The 25,918-nt window shown below is 44.2% G+C and overlaps 1 protein-coding gene across 1 annotated transcript in view; it reads right to left on the bottom strand.

Moving 5' to 3' along the window:
• Window positions 1-24,411, bottom strand: part of st18 (ST18 C2H2C-type zinc finger transcription factor) — a 412,589-nt gene extending 388,178 nt beyond the window's left edge. The window contains exon 1 of the mRNA XM_078540528.1: window positions 24,295-24,411. The gene's annotated coding sequence lies outside the window, so the exon portion shown is untranslated. The remainder of the gene's footprint in view (window positions 1-24,294) is intronic.
• Window positions 24,412-25,918: the final 1,507 nt, after the last annotated feature.

Below are 25,918 nucleotides of genomic sequence, written 5' to 3'. Positions count from 1 at the left end.
AAGTCAAAATAGAAAAAGTCCTTTCAATATTAGTAAACTGATTACACTGCCTCAGTGAAGGTGTTGGGTGAAATCGCCATCAGAATCGAATGAATGTGGTGTATCCAATGTGCGTAGTGATGAAATTTACATATACAGCTCCCCAAGTGATTAATTTCCAACTTTGAATTTACTATCAAGAAGCTATTTTAAAATGCATGGAATTACTTTTATTTTTGTATTCAAAATACCGCCAACCTTTCCAGAAACTGTTTGGTTTGGAAGGCAGAAGTGCAATAGGTGCCAAGATGCTAGAAAATGCACACAATAAAGGGTCAGACACCAAAACTTATTTGAGTGGGGGAATACAGTGGAGTGGGTTGAATTTGCATGACCCCAGATCTCCATAGAAAATAACTTTTCAACCTTCAATACCTTTCTGTACCGCTGCCATTGAAAGGATTATTTTGTGTTAGTTTGAGTTTAAGTTTTAAACAGCCCATTACACTCTGAATGCCACAACCTACCTTTGCTTGTTATTAGGATTGTTATTGAATTATCAGCTTTATGGGCGATGTAGCAGTTTTTGTTTAACTATTGATCAGCATTTGCTAGCTCCCTAGTTTGGGATATATGGAAAATTTCATGATGTCAAATGGCACTGACATCTTGGAGAAAAGGAAAAGTATTCTGATTCTCAAAGTAATGATATCCTTAACACCAAGGAAGTTTCCACAGGGCTACCACGAGTATTAAGGTTCAGGTTTTTGCCTCTCTGGCATGGCAAAAATCCCAGAAATGGCCAGAAATTCTAAATCCTGCCCCCACTGTAGTGGGGTTTTGGTAGACCAGGAGTGTGAAACCTGAAGTGTGCAGGTTAGACTACGTAAGAACAGGTCTGAACTTGATTAATTAGTTTAGATAGGCAGGGTACCCCATTGGAGAGGTAAGGCACCCCTTTGGATATGGTCCCAGGACACCTCTGGGGAAGATAAGGCACCCTTTGGAATTGTTAAAAGTTAACATGATTGTGCGTAAAAAGTGCATAAACTGATTGAAACTGTCAAGCTGTCAAAGAATTGTCAAGCTGTCAAGGAACTGTCAAAACTGTCAAGAAGAGGCAAAGGATACTAGGTAAGTTGGCTTGGAGGGGGTAAGATCAAAGGGTGGTGGGTTGGGGGCATGGGTTGGCATGATTTGGCACTGTTGTTGTAGGGATTATAAAGGGCCATGGGTATGTGGAGGGCATAAGGGGTATAAGGGTCCATGAGGGGGTGGGTAGAGAGGCATGGGTTGGCATCGGGAGTATGAGGGGCCATGGGGGGGTTGGGGCATGAGGCATAGGTAGGCATGGATGGGGCATGGGGAGTGTGTGGGTGGTTATCGGTGAGGGGGGGGGGGCGGTTGGTGAGGGGTGATTATTTAATTCAGTACAGTGATGGAGCACAGAGCTAGGCCTCAAGCCAAGCCCACCTCTGCACCGGCAGCCTCTGCACTCATTCTGATGGTGCAGGACCCAACTTCCAATCCAACATATCCCCCCAGAATGAAAACCTAACATGCAGGCGACCATTTTTAAAGGCCAGGTTTGCAGTGCCAGGAATCCTCCTGTCTCTGTGCACACAACCCGGGAGCAAAAATCTTCGCCTAAATGATGGACAAATCCATATGTTCTGGTCCGAATGGCCTTACACTACAAGGGTTCAACAGCTCAACGTTCCTTTCACTAAATTGCACAAAAACAGATTAATTTCCCTGCAGAAAATTATTTTAGTTTTCAATGTAGTTTGTGAATATTTGACAGAAAATCTGAGACACGCACATGAATCATGAGTAAAGAAAGAACTTTCATTTATCTAGCACCTTTCATGACTTTAGGACATCAGAAAGCAATTTGACTCAATGAAGTACTTTTGAAGCATTCACATTGTTGTAATGTAGGAAATATGGCAGTCAATTTACACAGAGCAAGGTCCCACAAACAGCAATGTGATAATGACCAGATGGTCATTAGTGATGTTGGATGAAGATCAAACAATGTCATGAGATACTTTTCATCCATCAGCAAGAAGTCATGGTCCATATGCAAATGAAGGATATTAGAAAGAAAATAGTTGAAGTCCTGAAGTCAGCGTTCAGGCACCCGGGAGGAGATTAAAGAGGACCTCAAAGGGGATAATGTCTATATTCCTCTCAATGCCACGTGCTGGTGAGTAGGGGAATAATAGGAGAAAACTGTTAGCACATAGCTAAAGAAACGTGAGGGAGGGAGTTCAGGTTGTCACGGCAGTCTTTATTTATTCTTTTCACAGGGTGTGGGCATCTCTAGCTAAGCCAGCATTTGTTGCTCATCCCTAATTGTCCTTAAGAAGATGCTGATGAGCTGCCTTCTTGAACCACTGCAAGTCCATGTGGTGTAGGTACGCCCCCTGATGTTAGGGAGGGAGTTCCAGGATTTTGACTCAGCGACAATAAAGGAACAGCGATATATTTCCAAGTTAGGATATTGAGTGACTTGGAGGGGAACTTGCAGCTGATGGTGTTCCCAATCATCTGCTGCCCTTGTCCTTCTAGGTGATAGAAGTTGCTGGTTCGGAAGTTGCAGTTGAAGGAGCCTTGGTGAGTTGCTGTCATGTATTTTATAGATGGTACACATTGCTGCCACCGTATGTCAGTGGTGGAGGGAGTGCATCTTTAAGTTGGTGGATGGAATGCCAATTAGGCAGACTACTTTGTCCTGGATGATGCTGAGTTTCTTGAGTGTTATTGGAGATGCATTCATCAAGGCAAGTGGGGAGTATTCCATCACACTCCTGACCTGTGCCTTGTAGATGGTGGACAGGCTTTAAGAAGTCAGGAGGTAAGTTACTCGCAGCAGAATTCCCAGCCTCTGACCCGCTCTTGTAGCCACAGTGTTTACATGGCTAGCCCAGTTCAGCTTCTGGTAACCCCCAGGATGTTGATAGTGGGGGATTCAGCGATGGTAATGCCATTGAATTGCAAGGCGAGGTGGTTAGATTCTCTTGCTGGAGATAGCCATTGCCTGGCACTTGTGTGTTGCAAATGTTACTTGCCACTTATCGGCCCAAGCTCTGAATGTTGTCCAGGCCTTGCTGCAATTGAACATGGATTGCTTCAATATCTGAGGAGTCGTGAATGGTGCTGAACATTGTGCAATCATCAGTGAACATCTCCACTTCTGACCTTATGATGGAAGGAAATCATTGATGAAGCAGCTGAAGATGGCTGGGCATTGGACTACCCCAACAGTGATGTCCTGGGAGCTGAGATGATTGACCTCTAACAACCATAACCAGCTTTCTTTGTGCTAGGTATAACTGCAGCCAGTAGAGAGTATTCAACCTGGTTCTCATTGACTTCAGTTTTGCTAGGGCTCCTTGATGCCACATTTGGTCAACTACTGTCTTGTTGTCAAGGGCAGTCACTCTCACCTTACCTCTGGAGTTCAGCTCTTTTGTCCATGTTTGGACCAAAGCTCTAAGGAGGTCAAAAGCTGAGTGGCCCTGGCGCATCCCGAACTAGGCGAGTGAGAATATTGTTGCTGTGTTAAGTGCTGCTTGACTGCACTGTCGCCGACACCTTCCATCAGTTTGCTGATGATTGAGAGTAGACTCTTGATGCAGTAATTAGCTGGGTTGGATTTGTCCTGCTTTTTGTGTACAGGACATATGTGGGCAGTTTTCCACATTGCAAGATAGATGCCAGTGATGTAGCTGTACTGGAACAGCTTGGCTAGGGGCATAGCTAATTCTGGACCACAAATCTTCAGTAGAACTGCCTAAAAGTTGTCAGGGCCCATAGCCTTTGCAGTATCCAGTGCCTTCAGCCATTTCTTGATATCACATGAAGTGAATCAATTTGGCTGAAGACTGGTCCTGGGGACTTCGGGAAGATGTTGACATGGATCATCCAGTCGGTATTTTTAGCTGAAGGTGGTTGCAAATACTTCAGCCTTGTCTTTTGCACTTATGTGCTGGGTTCTCCTATCATTGAGGATGGGCTATTTGTGGATCCTCTTCCTCCAGTTAGTTGTTTAACCGTCCACCACTATTCACGACTGGATGTGATCCGTTGGTTGTGGGATCACTTAGCTCTGTTGCATGCTGCTTCTGCCATTTGGCACGCAAGTAGTCCTGTGTTGCGGCTTCACCAGGTTGACACCTTATTTATAGGTATGAAATATAGAAACATAGAAGATAGGAACAGGAGTAGATCATTTGGCCCTTTGGGTCTGCTCTGCCACACAAGCTGATCATGGCTTATCCTTTATCTCAATGCCGTACTCCCGTGCTCTCCCCATAACCCCTGATGTCTTTAGAGTCCAGAAATCTATCTCTTTCCTTCTTAAATATATTCAGTGACTTGGCCTCCACAGCCTTCTGTGGTAGAGAATTCCATAGGTTCACCACCCTCTGAGTGAAGAAGTATTTCCTCATCCCAGTCCTAAATGGTCTACCCCATATTCTGTGATTGTGACCCCTTGTTCTAGACACCCCAGCCAGAGGAAACATCATCCCTGCATCCAGTCTATCCATCCCTGTCAGAATTTTATATTTTTCCATGAGATCCCCGCTCATTCTTCTAAACTTCAGTGAATACAGGGCTAGTCAGCCCAGTCTCTCCTCATACGACAATCCTGCCATCCCAGGAATCAGCCTGGTGAACCTTCGCTGTGCCCCCTCGATGGCAAGTGTATTCTTTCTTAGGTAAGAAGACCACAACTGCACGCAATACTTCAGGTGTGGTCTCACCAAGGCCCTGTACAGCTGCAATAAGACTTCTTTGTTCCTGTACTCAAGTCCTCTCGCAATGAAGGCCAACATACCATTTGCCTTCTTAACTGCTTGCTGCACCTGCACGCTTGCTTTCAGTGATTGGTGTACAAGGACACCCAGGTCCCTTTGTACATCAACATTTCCCAATCTTTCACCATTTAAATAATACTGTTTAAATATTCACCATTTGTTGACCATTTAAATAATTCTGTTTTTCCTACCAAAATGGATAACTTCACACTTATCCACTTAATACTGCATCTTCCTTGTATTTGCCCACTCGCTTAACTTGTCTAAATCGCCTTGAAGCCTCTTAACATCCTCCTCATCGCTCACATTCCCACCAAGTTTTGTGTCATCAGCAAACTTGGAAATATTACATTTGGTTCCCCCATCCAAATCATTGATATATATTGTGAATACCTGGCGCCCAAGCACTGATCCCTGAGGTACCCCAGTAATCACCGCCTGCTATTCCAAATAGGATCCATTTATTCCTACTCTATGTTTCCTGCACGCTAACCAATTCTCAATCCCTGCCAATATATTACCCCCAATCCCATGTGCTTTAATTTTACACAATAACCTCTTATGTGGGACTTTATCAAAAGCATTCTGAAAATCCTAATACACCCCATCCACTCATTCTCCCTTATCTATTCTGCTAGCTACGTCCTCAAAAACTCCAGTAGGTTTGTCAAACATGATTCCTTTTCATAAATCCATGTTGACTTTGTCTAATCCCTTTGATATTTTCTAAGTGTCCTGTTATCACATCCTTCATTATAGACGCTAGCATTTTCCCTACTACTGATGTTAGGCTAACCGGTCTGTAATTCCCTGTTTTCTCCCTCCCTCCTTTTTTAAATAGTGGTGTTACATTTGACACCCTCCAATCTGCCAGGACTGTTACAGAATCAACAGAATTTTGGAAGGTGACAACCAATGCATCCACTATTTCCATGGCCACCTCCTTTAGTACTCGGGCCCTGGGATTTATCGGCTTTCAGTCTTATTAATTTCTCCAGCACTGTTGCTTTAGTAATACTAATTTCCTTCAATCCCTCCTTCTCACTAGACCCTTGGCTCCCTAGTATTTCTGGTGCTGCACTCTTCATTAAACCAGGGTTGATTCCCTGGCTTGATGGTAATGGTAGAATGGGGGATATGCCAGGCCATGAAGTTATATTTGTGGTTGAAAACAGTGCTGCTTCTGCTGATGGCCCACAGTGTCTCACTGATGTCGAGTTTTGAGTTTCTAGATCTGTTCCAGATGTTCCTTGCCACGTTCAGTGTTTCTTCCAACTGGTGTTCAATATGAAGGAGTACTGATTCATTAGCTGAGGGAGGACGGTAGGTGGTAATCAGCAGGAAGTTTCCTTGCCCATGTTTCACCTGATGCAATGAGATTTAATGGCGTCCAGATTCGATGTTGAGGACTCCCAGGGCAACTCCCTTCTAACTGAATAACAGTGTGCCAACACCTCTGGAGGGTCTGTCCTGTCGGTGGGACAGGACATACCCAGGGATGGTGATAGTGGTGTCTGGGGCATTTTGTGTAAGGTATGATTCCGTGAGGATGACTATGTCAGGCTTGACTACTCTGTGAAACAGCAGTCCCAATTTTGGCAGAAGCCCCCAGATTTTAATAAGGAGGACTTTGAAGGATCAACAGGGCTGGGTGTGCCATTGTTGTTTCCGGTGCCTAGGTCGATGCCTGGTGGTCCATCTAGCTTCATTCCTTATTGACTTTTTAGCGGTTTGATTTAACTGAGTGGCTTATTAGGCTGTTTCAGAGGGTGCTTAAGAGTCAACCACACAGAGGCCAGGCTAGATCAGGTACTGGCAGCAGATTTCCTCTCCTAAAGGGCATTAGTGAACCAGTGGGGTTTTTATGGCAATGATGATTTTGTAGTCACCATTACTGAGGCTAGCTTTTAATTCCAGATTTACTAATTGAATTTAAATCCTAGCAGCTGCCGTGATGGGTTTTGAACCTGCATCCCCAGAGCATTGGCATGGGCCTTTGGATTACTAGTCCAGTGACTTCCCATTTGGACCTGGTCTAGGCCAGGACAGAGCTGTTCAAGAATGGTGGGCTACATCACATCAGAGCTGTGACCAATGTCCTTCTGGAAGGGTTAACCAATACTGTAGGAGAGGATTTAAATTCATTTGGCAGCAGAATGGGCACCAAGATGAAACATTAGCGAGGATAAGTGAGGTGCACAAAGGACTAGGAGAGACATATAACACTAGAGTATAAAATAGCTCAGAAATGGGAGGAATCAGGTGGGAGCAAATGCAAAGCAGTTTAAGATGGGTGCAGAGTGAATGTACATTAATGACTGGTGTGAATAAAGTCGGTGAGCCACTGAATAAGTTGCCACATGGGGCTCTGATATAGTGGCAATAATAGAGACCTGGTTCAAAGAAGGAGAGGACTGGGAACTTAATATACCTGACTACAAGGTATTCCAGAAAGATAGGGAAGAAAAAGAAAGAGGAGGCAGTGGTAGTATTGACAATAGATACTTTATAGCAATGGAGAAAAAGATACAGTTGAAGGAACAAAGGCAGAAACTATTTGGTTAGAATTAAGGAATTATTGACCAATCAGTGGGAAAATTTGAAGACAAGTTACAGAAAGGTGCAAGATCTGCAGAGTAGTGATAATGGGGGGCTTCAATTAATTTTACAAAGACTGGAAAAATAACAGTGCGGACAAATAGTGGGAGGAATTCCTGAAATATGTATAAGAGAACATTTTTGATCAGTATGCTTCTAGCCCAATGAGAAAGGATTTAATTCTAGGGAATGAAGCATAGAAAGTGGGCTTTATTTCAGATGGACAGCATTTGGGGAACAGTGATCATAATATCATCAGGTTTAGAAAAGTTATGAAAATGGACAAGGAACAATTAAGAGTAAAAATACTTAACTGGAGGAGGTCTAATTTCAATGAGTTCAAAAGGGATCTGGCCTAGGTGGATTGGAATCAAAAATGGGTAGGCAAAACAGTAAATGAAGAGTGGGAGGCTTTCAAAGAAAAGATGGTTCAGGTACAGAACAGAGAGATTCTTATGAGGGGTAAGGAAGAGCATCCAAATCCAGAGATCCCTGAATGACAAGATAATAAATATTAAAATGAGACATAAGAAGGAGTCTTGTGACAAATGTAAGATTTATAATACAGTTGAGAACCAAGCTTAGTACAGAAGGTACAAAGGAGATTTAAAAGAGGAATAGGAGAAGAGAGAACATGAGAATAGATTAATGGCTAACATAAAAGGTAACCCAAACGCCTCTTATGAACATGTAATTAGGAAAAGGGTCATCAAAGGAAGGGTTGGACAATTATAAACCATAGATGAATATTCTTAAAGAGGCAGAGGGCATGTCAGAGATATTAAATGAGTATTTTGCATATGTCTTCACTAGAGAATAGGATGCTGCCAATGTAGTAGGAGGTAGTAGCAATATTGGATAGGATAAAAATAGATTAGGAGAAGGTACTTAAAAGTTGGCGGACCACAAATTGGAGAAGTCCCGATGGGATGCAATTCAAGTTGTTGAGATAAGTAAGGATGGGATTTGTGGAGGCTCTAGCACAGTATTCCAATTCTTCTTAGATTACACATAGTGCAAGAGGATTTGGAATATTGCAAATATTACACCCCTGTTTCAGAAAGGGGAGAGGGATAAACCTGGAACTGCAGGTCAGTCAGCCTAATGTTGGTGGGACAAAATTATTTGTCACTTGAAGAAGTATGGGCTAGGTGAAAGTTGGCATAGATGTGTTTTAAAGGCAAATTATGTTTCGCTAACTTGATTAAGTGTTTTAGTGATGTAATGAAGAGGGTTGTTGAGGGAAGTACACTTGATGTTATGTATATAGACTTTCAAAAGGCGTTTAATAAAGTACCACCTAATAGACTTGTTAACAAAATTATAGCCCATGGGATAAAGGGACAGTAGCAGTGTGGATATGAAATTGGCTAACAGCCAGAAAGCAAGGGTAGTGGTGAACAGTTGTTTTTAAAACGGGAGGCAAGTATATAACCATGTTCCTCAGGGGATGGTATTAGGACCACTTCTCTTATTGATGTACATCAATGATGTGGACTGGGTATACATGGCATAATTTCAAACATTGCAGATAACAACATTCAAGAATGTCATAAAGAGTGAGGAGGGTAGTAACAGACTTCAGGAAGATTGTTTTAGGAGTTGTGCAATTGCTGTATCATCCTATGATACCATTATCAGACACTTTATTTCAGGGTACAATGAGGTTTCGAAGAAGATTTGCCCTGGACTGCTCCAGAAGTCTCTCATTCACTAGCTCAAGGACCGGATAAGGCCACATGACAAACATCACTACAACCAAGAAAGCCCAGCTCCAATTCAGCCAATGTCAGTCATGAGCTGATCAATCACTGAGAGATTTATGGACAGCTATCTTTGCTATTTACAATGTTGTGCAGGTATCTGAAATTCATATTGCTTATAACACTTGGGTTAGATTTTCCAATGGAAGTAGAAACGGGATTTGAGGCTGCCGGGCTGAAAAATCACCTTGGCAGACCAGTGTGCCAGTTTGCCAGAATCTTCTCACCATTCTGAAACAGGCCAGGTCAGGTGTGAAATGGCTACCCTCCGATAAGCACAAGTAGTCAATGAAGGCAATTAAGATGCATCCCACGCTAACTGGAAGTTTTTAGTCACAAGGTAGATCCACTGCAGTGGCTGAAACATAGCCAGTGAAAGGAGGCAGCATCCCAGTAGCAGACCAAGGAGCCTGTGCTGTAGAAACATATAAAACAGCCCCACCTTCTACCAAGCCCACGCCCCTCCCCCTCCCCCCTCACTCTATTGCCGATGCATAAAGATGGACCTGATGACAGATAACCCCTCCACAATGGCGAACTGGCAGCTGCGAACATTTTTATTTGCAAAACTTTTAAAAATACTGAGAGGACGTTTGCTACTTATGGTGCTTTCTCCCTTACCTGCTTTCGCAGGTTGCCACTCTCAACACATTAGAGCCTCCACTGCCCTCCAGCATCAAGAACCTGACCGCTGTCCTTAATTGGATGGTGTGCCACTCTCTGGTCGGTAATTGGCCATTCCTTGGAAGATCATGTCAGGTGACTATTTCCAACATGGTGCGGGGTCAGGACCTGGATCTGATCCCAGTGCGGGGTTCCATACCCCAAAAATAAATTCTGCCCCATATATCTGCAAAATGAGTCATTGAAATGTGTTTTTTAAAGACCTAATTTGTTTTGTTTGCAATGTATCTTTCTCTGCTCAGTTGTTAGGAAGCCATGAGAAGTCTAGCTAAATGATGAAACTGATGGTCCCAAAGGATTGGAATTTACTCCATGTGATCTCCATGGCACTTGTCTTCATTTAAACATTTAATACTGCATCCATCCATTTAGATATTCTTCAGTCATTTAAACTTTTAACACTCCCAGCTTAGACTATGATATTTGCACTAGTTATAACTCTAGTTGAATAATTACCGGTTGTAATGGTGGAGAATAGAGGCATGGACTGCAAAATTATACACTTTAAAGAAAATTACCCTCATTACCGTACACTTCACAGAAAAAGCTTTCATTGAAATGAATTGGAGAAATGTTGGACTTTTGAAAACCTATATATTTGAAAGGGGTAGACACTTGAGTGGCGTAAACTGAACAAGGCTGTCACTGATGGATATTTGGCTATCACATTTTGCTTGCCTGCACTATGTCCTGCCTTTCAACCCCCCAAAAGATACTGAAGTAAGTAATTCATATATATCTACAATGCAATAAAGCCAGGAACATTTTCTATTAACACAGACTAGTGCACTCAGTGTCATGCTCCATAATATATGAATCAGAAATTTTCATAATAGTTCTACATTGACAATATTTTTGTTTAAGTTTTCATAATTTAAAATGATAATGGGCAGAATTTTGCCCTTGGCAGGAGTGCTTGGCGGGGGTGGGCGAGGGTGGTTGGGAAGCTGACCAATAGCCCGCAATTGGTACCGCACCACGATTTCACGCTGGTAGGCCAATTGAGGCCTGCCTAGCGTGAAATGCAAGCGGCAGCACTGAGCGCTGCCTGTGGGGGGGGTGGTTTTGTGTGCGAGTGGAACGAGCACGAGTGAGTACTGCATAATCTCCCTGAGGCATGAAGCTGCCTCACGGAGATGAAGAGATATTAAAAAATAAATTAAAAAATAAAACTGTCATAAAACATGTCCCCTCAAGTGACTCTGTCACTTCACACTCAAGTGGGTGGGGCGCACGTCCGCCCGCCGAGTGAAAACTTCTGCCCAATCTTTTCTAGGGCTAAAGCATAAGTTTGTCAAAATTCATGATCGCACCTTGAGTTATCTTTCTATCTCAGTGATATATATTAAGGTTAACAGGCAAGATAAGGGCTCATGGATTTGGACATACTATTTTAGCATGAATGGAGGACTGGTTAACGGACAGGAAGCAGAATTAGGATAAACAGGGCATTTTCAAGATGACAGGCTTTAACTAGCAGAGTGGTGCAAAGGCCCATGCTTTTTACAATCTACACTAATGCCTTAGGCAAAAAAAAAACTAAGGGCAATCTTCCAAGTTTGCTGACAATACACAGCTAGGTGGGAATGTAAGCTGTGAGGAGGTCACAAAGAAGCTGGAAAGAGATAGACAGGTTAAGTGAGTGGGCAACTAGGTGGTAGGTGTATTTAATGTGATGAAGTGTGCGGTTATACATTTTGGTACTAAAAATGGAAAAGCAGAATGCTTTTTAAAAAGCATGTAATTTTAATTGATGTTCAGAGACACTTGGGTGTACTTGTGCAAGGGTCACATAAAGTTAGCATGCAAATACAACGAACAATTAGGAAGGCAAATTGAATTTTGGCTTTTACTGCAAAAGGATCAGAGTACAAGAATAAGGAAGTTTTGCTACACTTGTATAGGGCTTTGGTAGGACCACCCCTGGAGTATTGTGCGTAGTTTAGTCTCCATATTTAAGCAAGGATATACTTGCCATGGAGGTGGCTTGTAAATGGTGGACAGACTTTGGGAAGTCAGGAGGTGAGTTACTTGCTGCAGAATTCCCAGTTTCTTCCTGTTCTTGTAGCCACAGTATTTAAATGGTCTAGTTCAGTTTCTGGTCAATGGTAACCCCCAAGGTATTGATAGTGGGAATTCAGCATTGGTAATGCCATTGAATATCAAGGGGAGATGGTTAGGATCTCTCTTGCTGGGGATGGTCATTGTCGGGCACTTGTATGGTGCGATTGTTACTTGCCACTTAGCAGCACAAGATTGAGTCCTCCTGCAAATTGGCACAGACTGAGGCAGTCAAAAAGTTCTGAACATCCAACTGTCAAATCAGCCAGTGACCCCATTCACCATTCCAAAGACTCCAGTAAATGGGCTTCTTCGATCTCTTGCGCCTGAACTCAATGTTCTTGCCCTATTGCATGCGCATGTGACAGCTGCTATGAGCCATCAGCTCACTTTCTCCACTCTCCTTTTCTTGACCTTGCTATGTTCTCTTGCATATTTTGCCTGTATTTTGGCCTTCTTTGCACCCGCAATCCTCTCCAACCAACTGTTCCACAAATATACTGTTCTGTAAGCTAAGCTCTTCTCCTTCTGCTGCTCTAAGTGCTTCTCCTTACTGGATTAACTGGCTGCATCCATCTGCCTCAAGTTTGGCATCATTTGCCACATTCCTTTTGGCACCTCCTAACAACTGTATTCCAACAGTAACGTTAATTCTCACTTACCCTTATGGTGCATTTCACAACTGCTCAATCCTCTGAATTAATCTCTCAAGCATCCTTCCTATTTCATTGTCTGTTTCCAATGTTGCCAATCCTGCCTCCATCAAGCATCTCGCCTGATCTGTCCTGACCTGTCAAGTTAATCACCAACCATTTTCCCTAACCTCATCTTACAAATTGTTCACTCTATTGCAGGTACAGTCAGCCCAATCTGATCTCTTCTTGGAGGCACACATCAACATTCTGTTTCACCAAGGAAATCTCATGAGGCTTTAGATTTCATCAGGTTCCTCATTTATATCGCTGCAGTGTCAAAGTATTATTCCCTAGATTCTATTCGGCATAGCTCTGGTTATCTGGCTCCTTCCCCACGAATAGACACCTGTTACGAGGATGTGCTTATTTTTTAAAGATATGATTTCTAATTTTTCTTTTTCTGGCTGGATTTAAAAAAAAAACGAAACCTCCTAGAGGCAATGGGGGCTGCCCAGACAGCTACAATATATAGCTTGCATTCCACCAAGTGGAATGGGGAAAGAAAAAGACACTCAACCCCCTGGGGAGCATGAAAGACCCCATCTCCTATTGGCTTTACACTATCCTGAAACATTGCCAATGTTTCTGATATGAGACATCAAAATGCAATTACCTGTTCTAAAATAAGGATTGCAGCAGACATGGACTAATAGAATATCTCTGGAATATACAGCCAGCAGAGCACTTCAAGTGACTGTTTACCAAGCAGGGCAGACATCAAGATCATGCTGTACTGAAACAGGCAGCTGAAGCTGTTTCCCCACCTCTCCCCTACCTCTCTCTCTCTCTCGGAAGTATTGTACCTGGATTGGCAAAGTAACCATCCCGAGAAGAGAAATATACTGAAAATCAAGATCTTTTGGGAATGAAATGTGAAAATCTGCTCCATACAACTACAGTCAGGAAGACAACTGAACAAAATGGCCACAACGTGGAATCACTGCATCAAGACCAGCCAAAGAACGGCTAACTGTATACTCCTTTGTTTTATCTTCTTCATGAACAGTAAAAAATCCTTAAACCTATTCTCTTAGTCTGTCATCTATACTGGCGTGTGTGTGGGCCCGGGTGATGTATGAATGGTGGTTGTGATTTACCTAGTTTTTTTGTAAATTTGGGAAATAGTTCCAATAAACTTACCTTGTTCTTTGTTTAACCTAAGAAAACCTGTCTGATTAATTCTTCGCAATGTGAATGCGTAAATAGTGGGACTCCTGCAGCATTGGCAAAGCACATCCCCTCCAAATTCACAAAAAATCCTGTTACAGTTGCACCTGGAGAGGGAGAATAAGGGAGTCATTTCACCCCTCCTCACTTGGTCGCACCAGAAATTTGAGGCTTCAAGACAGGGATTGATCCCACAAACGTACGAGTGGGAGTAGAGTAAGTAAATTGTTCCCTAGAAGCAACATTAAAACAAAACACAGCAGCACAGGGTTTCTTGGGTTTACAATACTGAAGTGCTAAAATGTCCATATTCAAAGCCAGTGCCTTTCGAGAACAGATGGAAATTGCTTTTAATAATTTAAAGGTTCAGTCCCTTGAGGAGCTCAAAAGTGTGGCTAAGGAGTTGGAGTTGGAGTTTTGCACAAAAGCTAGGAAGCATGAACTTCTAAAAATCATGGCCAGACAACTGGATTGTGACCCTGGAGAAATTGCAGACAGCCTAGCTTTAACAAAATGACATCTGGAACGGAAACAGCTGGAGCTCGAATTCCAAGCTAGAAAGAGAGAGGAAGAAAGAAAACTGGAAAGAGAGAGAAGAAAGGGAGACAGTAAGCTTTCCAATGAGAACAGCAAACAAGGGAGATAAGGACACATGAACTGCATAGGGACAGGCCCCCTGTGCCCACTGAAGGCACCTATAGCTCAGGCCTGAGCACCGAGTTATTCAAGTTTGCCCACTTAATCCCTAAGTTTGATGAGGAAAAGGTGGAAGCCTTCTTCATCTCTTTTGAGAGACTAATTCAGCAAGTAAAGTGACCTGTAGAAATCTGAACCTTGCTGTTGCCAAGCAAACTATCAGGCAAGGCTCACAAAGTTTACTCCCCGTTGCCCAATGGGATGGCGAAGAAGGCTATTTTAAGTGCGTACAAATTGGTGCCAGAGGCATACCATCAGAAATTCTGTACCCTCCGAAAATGACAGGACCAAACATATATCGAATTTGAATGGCTTAAGCAGCTCACGTTTGATCAATTGATATGAGGCCACATATGAAAACCTTCGAGAAATAATGCTCCTCAAAGAGTTCAAACACTCACTCTCTCTCCCTATAAAAACACACATAGAGGAACAGAAAATGGCAAAGGGCAGGCAGACAGCGACTCTGGCTGATGATTATGAGTTTGTCCACAAGCCCGCAACCCAAAGGAAACCCTTCCATAATCACCCCCAACAACTTGAAAAGAATAGGAGGTGGGAGAGTGATAGGAAGCTGAGCGCCCATGGGTGGAAAGGGACAGCTGGAAACACAGAGACCCTGCCTCAGGCCAGCAAGGATGGTGCCAGGAAAAGGAGTGAGGCTCAGAAGCTTGTGTGTTTCTATTCCCATAAGGCAGGAAGCCTTTGTGCTGAGTGCTGGAGGTTATGGGAAAAACCTGTCGGATTTATTGGGGCACATAGGTCCTGTGCAGAGAAATGCAGTCAGGTAGAGGCCGCAGCAGATCAGGCTGTGGCTCTGACTGCAGCAGCAAGTCCCTGTAAACATACCTCTGTGAGTGCAGGTAAGCCTAGCAAAGTCCCTGAGAATTACGAGGATTTAGTGTCAGAAGGAAAGGTATCTTCATTTCCCCAGAACAAGGTGAGTAAGTCCATAGTCATGCTGAGGGATACTGGAGCCAGCCAATCTCTACTGCCGCACAGGGTGCAGTACAGGCCAAAGTGCTGGTAAAAGATATCAAGGGAGAGTAAATGCTCATACCTTTATACAGGATGCATTGCGATCTTATTTCAGGACTGGTGACTGTGGGAGTCGTCCCTAGTTTACCTGTGGATGGGGTCGACCTGCTCTTCAGCAATGACCTGGCAGGATCAAAGGCGGTAACTTCCCCAGTAGTTTTAGAGAAGCTGAGCAAGGTCAGGGAGACTGAGCAGCTGCAGGAGAAAGTCTTGGGCATTTATCCCGACTGCGCAGTGACCTGGTCTATGGCCAAATAAGCCCTGTCACAGGAGGCCGAACTGGCACTGCAGATGGATGACTCTTCTATTTGGTTGTTCAAAACATTTTACAGATGTTTAGAAGACCCTAAGGATGTAATGAGTACATCTTCCTTGGTTGTGGCTCAGCAAGCCATCGGTGCCAGAAATGTTAGTACAGACTGCCCAGACCAAAGCTGAAGTGGAAGGAGTAACAGAGTGCTATTATTTTAAAAGTGAGGTGCTCAGAAGGTAGTGGAGACCTCCTCACAGGCCTGTAGATGAGGATAGTGATCCACCAGGTAGTGGTGCCGCAGAGATACAGAGGGGAAATATTGAGGCTAGCCCATGAAATCCTGATGGCTAGACATGTTGGTAGATGAAAAACCCAAGCCCGCATAAGCCAGCATTTTTACTGGCCTCACCTCCACAAAGATGTAGTGAGGTTCTGCAAAACCTGCCACACCTGTCAGCTAGTGGGAAAACACAGCTTGCAATTAAACCTGCACCTATGATTCCCAAACCCGCCTTTGCGGAACCCTTCTAGGGTGCTAGTAAATTGTGTAGGACCCCCACAAAAACGCCAGTCTACTCTTACCATTATGGATGTGGCTACCCGATTCCCAGAGGCCATTCCCTTGAAAACGATCTCTGCCAAGGTAGTGGTGAAAGAACTAACACGATTCTTTACCCGATACGGGCTGCCCACCAAGAACCAGTCAGATCAGGGCTCAAATTTCATGTCCAGAATATTGCAAGAAGGCATGGGTGACCTGGGCATAACCCAGCTAAAGTCCTCAGCACACCACCTGCAGTCACAAGGAACTTCATAATGGAACCAGCAGACCCAAAAAACAATGATCAGGGCACACTGTCACATGTACCCCTATGACTAGAGTGAAGGATTGGGTTTTCTTCTGTTCACCACCAGGGGCTCATCCAATGAGTCCACTAGGTTTATCTTTTTTTGAATTCGTTTACAGGCGCCAAGTGAGGGGTCCCCTGAAACTAATCAAGGAGAAGTTTTTAGAGTGGAAGAAAGGCAATGGGCCTGAACTTCAGAGGAATGGCAATCAGAGTAGGATTGCCAGTCTGCTCCTGGTTTCTTACCTCAAAAACGTTTCGATCCTTTCTTGCCTGACCTTCCGACTCAGGCCGGGTGAGAACAGTGTATTACAGGCCTTCTGTCGAGGGCTGCACTGTTAGATGCAAGGAAGCCATATCCCTTTTTTTACAGCACTAGCTGCTGTAAATCAGGTAAGTTTAAAGGTCCAGCAACTTTCAAGATAGGTTTGTAAGATAAGTGGGTAGAATTTGCAGGGCGGGGGTGGTCCCTGGGTGTGGGGGTGTGCAAAGAGGCATGCCGGGTGGTCCAGGAAGGAGTGCGCAGTCGGCGCAGGGGTGTCGGTAGTCTAGGGGGTTTGCAGTCAGGGAGGTAGGGAGTGGGGGTGGTCAGGCAGTCCAAGGGGATGGGGTAGGGTTGATTCGGGTGGTCGAGGGCGTGGGGGGTGAGCAGTTGGGGATGGAAGGGGGTCAGGTGGTGGATCAGAGGGTGTGCAGTCACCAGGGGGAGGGTGCAGCTGGCGGTTGAAGGGGAATGAGGAGTTCGGCAGCTGGTCTCGGGGGTGTGCAGTCAGTGGAGGGGGGCGGTGTTGGGTGGTCAGGCAGTCGGAGGGACTGTGTGCAGTCAGTGGGGGTTATGCAGTTGGCAGGGGGTGCAGTCAGAGATGTAGGGGGCTAGTGGGGGGGTAGTTAGGGGTCCTGTGGTGGTTCAAGGGGTTGTGGGGTAGTCCTGTCAGGGGTTACAGGTGTGTGGGGTAGGGGTCCTGTGGGGTTGGGGTGGTCCTGTGGGGGTATGTGGTGGGCGATATGGGGGATAGTCAGCGGACCCATGGGGATCAGGGGAGGTCAGTACAATAGTTACTCAGGAGCTAGAGTGGTTATAATTTTTCTAACTTTTTCTGGGTAACTATTACTGCATGAAAGTCGGAACCATCCGAAGTTTGCAATTTAAATCAGAGTATTGGATGGTTCCCAGTGCAGGGCAATTGCCCATCGAAAGTTTGTGCATCCCTGGCAACTGCCATGCAATCCTTACCTGGCAACTTCCAGCAGGAGGATCCCCAGTGCGTCTTTTGGGTACCCGCCAGATACAATACCCTGGAGCTCGAAAGTTACAGGCCTAAGTTTCTGTGTTCTGTGAGCGGCTCACAGGAGCCTGCTATATGGCTCAGGAGCATCTAAAACCCTCCCAAACAGCAAAAGGAAAATCAGGCAGATAAACGTGCCAAGGCCTAAAGCCTCCATTCAGGAGACTATGTACTAGTGCTCCTACTGATCGATACAGGGTGAACCGCTGAAAGCCCAGTTGAGTGGCCCGTACAGGGTAGTGAAGAGAATTGGGGAGATAAACTATTTAATCCACACACTAGACTATAAGGAACAAAAAAGAGGCTGTGTCATGACAACATGTTAAAATAATTCCACAGCCGGGAAGGGGAGAAGCCGGTAACGGTATGTCAGATGGCAGAAGAACTGGAGGACGAAAGGGACAGTTAGGACGAATTAGAGGGAGGTCTGGGCAAAGTCCAAAATGAACCCCCTACCGTCCGGTTACACAGAAAGTTTAGAGAAAATAGACACCATATTCAGCCATTTAAATGCAGAACAAAGGAGTAGCTTGGCAAGACTGCGCATCTCTTTTTGCAACATCTGAAGGGACAAGCCAGGCTGCACCATTTTGGCTCTACACGATGTGGATGTGGAAGAAACCCTCCCATTAAGCAGAATCCCTATCGTCTAGGTCCAGGGAAACTGACCCAGATCTGGGAAGAGATCAAATATATCATGGAGCACAAACTAATCGATCCCAGCAACAGCAGCTGGAGTTCCCCAGTTGTGCTCCTGCCTAAGCCGGGTGGCTGTACAAGGTTCTGCATCAATTCCCAAAAGATTAATGCAGTGACCAAAGCCAACCCCTACCCCATTCCCCACCTGGAAGACTGCACAGAGTACGTAATGCAGCCGGCATCCCTAAGATAGACTTATTAAAGGGATACTAACAAGTGCCTTTGACCACCCGAGTGAAGGGGATCTCTTACTTCATAACTCCAGATGGGTTATTCCATCCATGCCGTTTGGCCTCAGAAATGTCCAACCACCTTCCAAAGGTTAATGAACCAGGTTTTGACAGGCCTACCCAACTGTGTAGTATATCTGGACGACATACTAATGTACAGTGACACCTGGGAAAGCCACCTAAAAGCCCTCTTCCAAATGTTACAATCAGCTGACCTAGAGGTCAACCTCGCAAAAAGTGAGTTCGCTAAGGCTCAGGTGACCTAGCTTGGAGATGTGGTGGGACAAGGACAAGTACTGCCCAGAGCTGCGAAAGTACAGGCAGTAGCGAATTTTCCCATCCCCACAAAATGGGAAATAATGAGCTTCCTTGGGATGTGTAGTTTCCACTGCATGTTTGTCCCTAACTTCAGTACTCTAACTGCCCCTCTAATGGACCTATTACAGAGAAAAAGCAAAGGTAACGTGGACAGAGAGATGCCAAACAGTTTTTGAAAAGTTGACAGCCATTCTAGCAAACGAACCAGTGTTAGGGGTCCAGGCTTCAACAAAGCATTTAAAGTAAGCATTGATGCGAGTGACCTTGGGATAGGGGCTGTCCGACTCCAGGAGGATGTATCAAGCACAGAAAGACCATTCAGGTGTTTCTCCAAGAAACTGAACAAACACCAGAAATGCTATTCCGCTGTAGAGAAAGAAACTTTAGGATTATTACTAGCTCTCAAACACTTTGAGATATATGTCTGAAATGGCAACACAGAGACCACAGTCTATATGGATCACAATCCCTTGACCTTTGTGGAAAAAATCAAAACCAAAAATATGACACTATTGCATTGGGGTTTGTTCCTTCAACCATGTCATTTAAAAATGACCCACATTGCAGTAATAATGTGATTGTGAACATGCTGTCCAGAGTTTAAAACCCACATAGGAACAACAACCCAAACCTCAACAGAGTGGAATGAACAGAGAAAAAGAGGAGATATGAGTGTGTGGATGAATGTGTATGTATGGGTTCTGTTTCTTTTTTGATTTATTTGTGCTTTTTCCATAAGACCATAAGACGTAGGAGCAGAAGTAGGCCATTCGGCTAATTGAGTCTGCTCCACCATTCAATGAGATCATGGCTGATCTGATAATCCTCAACTTCACTTTCTTGCCTTTTCCCCATAACCCTTGATTCCCTTACTGATTAAAAATCTGTCTAACTCCGCCTTAAATGTAGTTAACGACCCAGCTCCTACAGCCCTCTGCGGTAAAGAATTCGACAGATTAACTACAAAAAACTACTGCGGATGATGGAAATCCAAAACAAAAACAGAATTACCTGGAAAAACTCAGCAGGTCTGGCAGCATCGGCGGAGAAGAAAAGAGTTGATGTTTCGAGTCCTCATGACCCTTCAACAGAGCGGTCTTCTGTTGAAGGGTCATGAGGACTCGAAACATCAACTCTTTTCTTCTCCGCCGATGCTGCCAGACCTGCTGAGTTTTTCCAGGTAATTCTGTTTTTGTTCCACAGATTAACTACCTTCTAAGAGAAGAAATTCCTCCTCATCTCTGTTTTACTCTGAGATTATGCCCTCTGGTCCTAGACTCTCTCACAAGAGGAAACAACCTCTCAGCATCTACCCTGTCAAGCCCCCTAAGAATCTTGTATGTTTCAATAAGGTCGCCTCTCATTCTTCTGAACTCCAATGAATACAGGCCCAACCTACTCAACCTCTCTTCACAAGAAAATCCTTCCATACCCGGGATCAACCTAGTGAACCTTCTCTGGACTACTTCCAATGCCAGTATATCTTTACTTAGATAAGGGGACCAAAACTGCTAACAGTATTTTAGGTGTGGCTTAACTAGTGCCTTGTATAGTTTTAGCAAGACTTTCCTATTTTTATACTCCATTCCCTTAGAAATAAAGGCCAACATTTCATTTGCCTTCCCTATTACCTGCTGAATTTGTATGTTATCTTTTTCTTGTAATGAAATGGGAATGAATCTCATTTCATTCCATGTGGTGCAGAAGTGTTATGAGGATGTGAAAAAAAAACTGAACCCCCAGAACTGAACTGAATGGAGACAGACGGCTACAATATATAGCTTGCATTCCACCAATTGGAATAGAGAAAGAAAAAGACACAAAACCCCCTGGGGAGCATAAAAGACCCCATCTCCTGTTAGCTTTACACTATCCTGAAACTTTGAAAATGTTTCTGAGATGAGATATCAAAATGCAATTACCTGTTCTAAAATAAGGATTGCAGCAGACATGGACTAATAGAATATCTCTGGAATATACAGCCAGCAGAGCACTTCAAGTGACTATTTACCAAGCAGGGCAGACATCAAGACCATGCTGTACTGAAACAGGCAGCTGAAGCTGTTTCCACCCCCCCACCTCTCTCTCTCTCTCGGAAGTATTGTACCTGGATTGGCAAAGTAACCATCCCGAGAAGAGAAATATACTGAAAACCAAGATCTTTTGGGAATAAAATGTGAAAATCTGCTCCATACAACTACAGTCAGGAAGACAACTGAACAAAATGGCCACAACGTAGATTCACTGCATGAAGACCAGCCAAAGAACAGCTAACTGTATACTCCTTTGTTTTATCTTCTTCATGAGCTGTAAGAAATCCTTAAACCTATTCTCTTAATCTGCCATCTGTACTGGTGTGTGTGTGGGCCCAGGCGAGTATGAACGGTGGTTGCGATTTACCTAGTCTTTTTTAATTTGGGGAATAGTTTCAATAAACTTATCTTGTTCTTTGTTTAACCTAAGAAAATCTGTCTGATTAATTCTTCACAATGTGAAAGCGTAAATAGTGGGACTCCTGCAGCATTGGCAAAGCACATCCCCTCCAAATTCACAAAAAATCCTGTTACAGCCAAACTGCAGAGGGAGAAGAGGGGAGTCATTTCACTCTTGCTCATGTGATTGTAACACAACTTATTCTCCACCGGTCCTCCCATTTATCCTTTCGGGTTCTTCTTGCCCGTTGCTCCCCCTAAGCACAGAAGGAGCTTTATTACCAAAACATGTCTGAGTGATTCCGCTTCCTTGGCACCAAGCGCCTCCTTGTCTTCAGTAACTTTAATCTCCATTTAAACTGATGTTTTTGCCCTGCTCATCTCACCCTCCACATCAACAAATTTCACCCACACACAGCTTGTCATCACATCTAGTGTCATAGTTCACTATCATTGACTGGGTTCTCTCTGATCGCTCCCTCCTCTTCATTCTTCTAATCACATACAACCTCCTCCATTGTCACTTTCCTTCACTACTATCAACTCAGTCTCAAGTGTCCTCTAACCCACCTCTCCTTTGGTCGATCACCTGCAATTATATTTATGCTTCAGCTGATCACCTCTAATAATTGACTCACCTCCTTCAGTGCCCTTGCACCCTGTAAATCCTGGATAGTCTTTCGCCTTGACCAATTCCCCGATGCAACAGCCATCTTAATGATTTCAAATCTGCAGACCATATCTTTAAAAACATTTACTAATTGAGCAGATGATCCACCTCCAGATCTGAATGTGCCACCTCCCGTTTAACGTTGGGAAAACTAGAGTCACTTCTAGCTCAGGCTGACTTACAGAATACAGAAGTTCATTGTTCATCTTGTAACTCAAATTTACCACTTTCTTTATAGGCCTCCCCACCTTAACCTTCAATAAATTATGACACACTCAAAGCAACATAGCTTGCAACCTTATTCACACAAAATCCCATGGTCCCTTGGATCAACTCTCCAAAGACATTTGGCTCTCCAAACCCAAGGAAGTTCATTTCAAAACTGTTATCAATGCTTTTAACCATCCAAACCCTTGCCTCAGCATATCTTTCTGAATGGCTCCAGGCTTTCAGCCCTGCCAATATTCCCAATTCCTCTAACACTGCTTGTTCCCTGCTTCTTCTACACTACCAGTGGGAGATGTTCATTCAACAACTAACCTCCTACTCTCTGAAGTTTCTGGTTAGTTTCTTCTTGCATCCCTTCATGCTTAAAATAATTTGCTTAAAAGACATCTTCTTCACGATAACTTTACACCCATCCTCATCATCTCAGTTTTCTTTTAGACCCTCCTGCTTGCAGTCATTGTATTTTCCATCCTGACAGAAAAGTATTTGCTTTCCCTGCATGGGGATTGCTACAGAAACGCAAGTTATTGTTGACAGCACGAATGTTATTCATTGCTTTTGTTGAATAAACACATGTGTCTTCAGCAATGTTTACCTTACTTGGTTCAAATCAGGCAATTTATTTAGGGTAACTTTCTGGTTTTTCAGGTGGGGGCTTGCCAACCAGAAAATTATACAGAAAACTTTGGTGTGCTCTGTGCAAGATTTTCTCAATATTTATTTCATAGTGGGGTGGGGGGTCAGGGAGAGTAATTTTCACCACAGTTAATGCCATTTCTGGGATTTTCAATTAAAATGATGTCAAGCATATAACAGGTCTACTCACACAATGTGATTATTAAAATAGGTCAGGAGTGACATGATTACAGCATGCAATGTATTTCCCCCCATCATTACCTTAGACACAATCCTGGTACTGTGCATTACTGAGAATGGTGGGAAAGGTTTTAAAGTTTAAAGTGTGTGAAAGTGGAGTTGCGGCCAAAGATCAGTTGTAATTGTATTGAATGATGGAACAAGCTTGAAGACTGTGTGGCCCACTCTTGCTCCTCGTTCTTATGTTCATATGTTTATAAAACTCAATGGAAATGTTATCCTCTTCATCAGACACTGTCACCCATGTTACCTTGCGGGAAGCCACTGGAGTGCATGCCATGCACTCCCACTGCCCACCATTCCCCACCCCACTTCACCCCTCACCCTGAAGTAAGCACCACAAAATTGGCCACAACCTCAGTAGGTTGATGACCTTCACAGGCCCAGCTGGAGGGCAGTCAGAAGTCCCATTCTACTGCACTTCTGGCAACAGAGTGAGAGCTGAGGCTAAGCCAGACCATTATCATTATTAGTGTTTATGTCATAGTGGTTTTATTAAAATGGTATTGGCTGAGAACTCAAGTTATGTATTTTGCTCGGCTACTGGGTAATATAAGTACTCTTATTTCAAACAAGCACAGATCTCACAACCTCCATCAGACCTTCCACTGCAGTATTGATACATCAGTAGGACTCCGCCTGTACTATAGTGGAAGCTGAGACAGTGGCCACCAGTCACTCCGTCATGGCAAGTCTGCTGCTGTTGTCATGGAGCTGGTCACCATTTCCATGCTGGAAAAGTTGGGCTCCAAGCTCTGTGTGATGCCGTCTGCCAACCTGAACCAGAATCCATGCTTCCTGGAAGTGACAGGAGGCTGACTGGCAGGCCTGAAAAAGCAACAAGTATCTCGGTGTGCATGGTCACAGCATTCTGCAGAATGCCTCCCCACTGAAGTCCTCATCAGAGTTCCCTGAACACAGTCAGAATTTGAAAACCATTACTATACCTTGCAATTAGTCTCATTTTCAGGTTCCGTAAGATTCGTGTCAGTCTTGATCTGGAGTGGCCCCTTTAAACATTCTTGAGAACTTATATCCGACCCTTTTAGAATTCCTCTTTTGCATTTTTCCTGCATTAACAAATTATAAATTAATAATTCAGCAATATAACGGGAGTGAATTTCAATTTGGACAGACAGTGAGTGAGTCAACTGCAGTACCAGCCTGATATGGGAAAAGATCAGGGATTCAGCGATTGGACCTCACCATAAAATTGGCATGTTGCTAGTGCTAACTGAGTATCGATAGGCAGGTTGTAAATCAGAGGGCGGTGAGTAGGAGGTGGGAGGTGGGGGGAAAAGGGGCCATGAAATCCAAAAGCTCTACTGGAGGCGAGCCAACAATGGCGAGATGATTTTGTGGAATCAGGCAAAGCATGCTCCTCCTGGTCTTCCAAAAATCATTCAAAAAATCTTAACCTACTGTTTTTAGAATGGTCTTCACCAGTCCCTTGAAAGTCTTCTAATTAGGCTGGCAAGGAGGGCACTACCGGTGGCCATAAAAGTCACAATAGCATTTACCTTTCATGTGTCTGGATCTTTCAAAGAGTGAGAGGGTGGCATTCCCAACATATCCCAATACGCCATCCATTGGTGCATTCAGGAGGTGACAGACACCACCCATGCCAAGAAAGCCAAATACATTATTTTCACCCTCAGCAGGGGGAAGCAGGATGAGAGGGCATGTTTCCAGGATAGTGGAGTTTCCGATGATGCACATAGATCTATGGGCACCCCATAGCAATGGAAAGTGGTAAGGAACTGCAAGGGCTATCATTACATCAATGTGAAGTTGGTGTACAACCACGGACAGTACATCATGTTGACAAATGGCTGTTACCCTGACAGCAGCCACAATGCCTTCATTCTAAGGCTGTTTGCCCTCCATGGAAAATGGAGGGCTGGCTATAGGGAGACAGAGGCTACCCTCTGTACACATGTCTCATGATTCCCCTCTGTCACTGAACTACACAAGGAAAATGTATGTTTAGTGAAAGACATGGAGCCACCCGAAGCATTATACAATAAAAGGCACCCACAAATACATTTTTAGATAATGAGTCATCCAATTATGCAAACAGGAATGAACTATTCACCCTTGCGCATTTCATTATCGCCTGCCTTGCAGGTACCTTTGCCTAGCCTAGTGCTCCTACACAGTGCTATCTCTGTTGCTGCTGCATGGCTAGTGGATGGTTGCTGACTTTTACTGGTGATGGCTGCAGAAGGCCTTGCAGGACGCCCTCAAGCAGCCTGTGGGCTTGAGCACCTAGCTTTGGACTGCATCACCTGAACATGGAGAGCAGCAGTCTGGGCTGGCTGCAGAAAGGCAACAGCAAGGCACTGGTGGGGTGCTATGGTGGGAACGTGAATGCTGTCATTCTGAGAGAGAACAGAAGGTTCATGCTCCACACAGTCACTGCCACATTGTCATTCCCAAGCACCTCATCAATCCTAGTAATCTGTTGGAGAACAGATTTCTGGACTGCTGCAAGAACCTGCAAGCCCCTTTAAGCACTGAGATCTGCAGCCATGATGGCAGCAATTATAGATCTCACAACCTCCATCAGAC

The sequence above is a fragment of the Cetorhinus maximus genome, chromosome 4, assembly GCF_964194155.1.
Source record: "Cetorhinus maximus chromosome 4, sCetMax3.hap1.1, whole genome shotgun sequence".
Taxonomy (NCBI): Eukaryota; Metazoa; Chordata; class Chondrichthyes; order Lamniformes; family Cetorhinidae; genus Cetorhinus; species Cetorhinus maximus.
Note: the sequence above shows the minus strand (reverse complement) of the source record. Positions and strands in the feature narration are given on the sequence as shown.